This window comes from Nematolebias whitei, chromosome 7, assembly GCF_014905685.2.
Source record: "Nematolebias whitei isolate Nwh7 chromosome 7, NemWhi1, whole genome shotgun sequence".
NCBI lineage: Eukaryota > Metazoa > Chordata > Actinopteri > Cyprinodontiformes > Rivulidae > Nematolebias > Nematolebias whitei.
Window position 1 is genome coordinate 42,730,475 of NC_056504.1, and position 2,066 is coordinate 42,732,540.

Sequence of the window (2,066 nt, forward strand, 5' to 3'; positions counted from 1 at the left end):
ACTTTCTTTTTTTGTTTTGCTTTATTGTTTTCATATGTGTATTTCTAAAAGAGGATATATTTTTATGTGTATTCCATTTATTTACTTTTTTCATGTTTCACCTGTGCTTTTAATTAATTAATTTATTAATTTATTTATAAATTCTGTGGTGTTTCCTTCTTCACATTGTCATTGTTGATCATTTTTTCTTTATTTATTGTTTTAATTTCTCTCGTTTACTTGTTGTTGTTTGTGTATTTTATTGTCCGGGCTGCTCTCTCTTCTGCATGAAGTGTTTTAGGAATAAACTTCGATCGACTACATAATAAAACACGTTAGAGCAGAATGTAACTTTAAAAACTGTTATTCAACTTTAAGACAAATTCATGAGATTTTCTGAACTTCTGGATTAAAATTATATTTTTAGTGTTTAGAAACGCTCATATTGTTTGCAGTGGATTTTATACTTTAGGTTTGATTTATGGAATGATGTTCAAACTGGAATAATTATTTGTGTTTTATTGTTCGGCGATTAGGGAAGGAGCAGGTTATTTAAGATCGTTTTCATTTTGGTTGAACTTTGCTCGAGTTTTGTCGATCGACTGATATTTGCAGAAGTAAAGGAGTGAAACATAAATGAATGAGAATAACTGATGAACAACGCAACAGATAGATTTGTGTTCTGTTTGTGCTAGCTGAAGATAAGTCTTTTGTTTGTTTGTTTGCTGCCAGTTCAAGTAAACAAATGACATCACCTCTTTATTTACGGAGCTGCTTTTGTAACCATCTAACGAGCAGAAAGTTAAGTTGATTATGTGGAGATTTCCCAGCATTCTTTCCCCTTTAAGCTGCTTTGACCCTTCTTTATTGTTATACTATACTTAAACTGCAACTAAATAAAGAAGCAACCTAAAAATAAAAATGTGCTACAATAGACTTTATCTTTATTAGTGATTTTTGAACGAATGCCACATGATGCATCAAAGATATATCCTCAATAAAGGCTGGGATCAAAATGCAAAATTGGTTGTTTTCCTTCACAAAAAGTGTCAGGAGCCTGAAAGTTAAAATTTAGGCAGCAGAATACAAAAGTTCTGTGAAAAAGTTACAAACAGTATCTTACCTGTTCCAGATAGCTCTTTAAATAAAAACAGTTTGCTTTCATCCTAAAACTACTCAGTCTCAAAACTTTCAGTGTGGCTCCTGCAAACACAACTTTAATGTCGATTTCTGTGAATATTTATAGCAGCAGCAGGTGGCTGTAGTACTTCCTGTGTAATCTGGGGAACATCCTGCAGAAATATCATAATCTTGCTGAAATGTCAGTGTAATATGAAATTAGCAGCAATTAAATAATGTTTTTTAAGACAACATTTGAGAAGTCACTATAGAAAAATGTCAAGATTAAAGTTTGTTAACATGGTCTTGAACCTTCCAAATGAAACACCATATATGCCCCTTTTAGTGATCTGTAAGAACTTAAACGCCACTTGAACAATCAGTACATTTGGTAACACAATATATAAAACAGTATGATTTCCTCTTGCACATGTACAAACAGTAGCATAATTCAAAAGCCTGCAGTAGCACATTTTTACCACTTGGGGGCAGAACAACATTTAAAACTTTTAATCTATTGTTTCCAGTGGTGACCACTAGATGGCGCTAAAATGCTAAATAACTTTCCAATGGTTGTTAAAAACGGAAAGAAACTTTATTACCGTAGAGTTCAGTTCAGTTAATTTATGTAACGCCAAATTACAACAGAAGTCATCTCAGGACACTGAACAGAAGCACCCACATACATATAAAGTCAATTAATAACATTATTTATCTAAGGAGCCAACAGATTGCTTCGAGTTTTCACTTTAAGCAACCCCTGAAATAATTATTTATTTTAATTAATCCTACAAGCAAAGTTATATTCTACCATGTTGTTCACAACATTTCTTTTAGACTTTGTAAATATATTTCTTTTCACGTTCGGTGATTTATTTTGCACTTTCATCGCATGCTTTAGTATTTCTTGTTTTATTTGCAAGTCGAAGCGGTTCTTCTCATCCTGAAACTTTCATTGCATTGTTGAT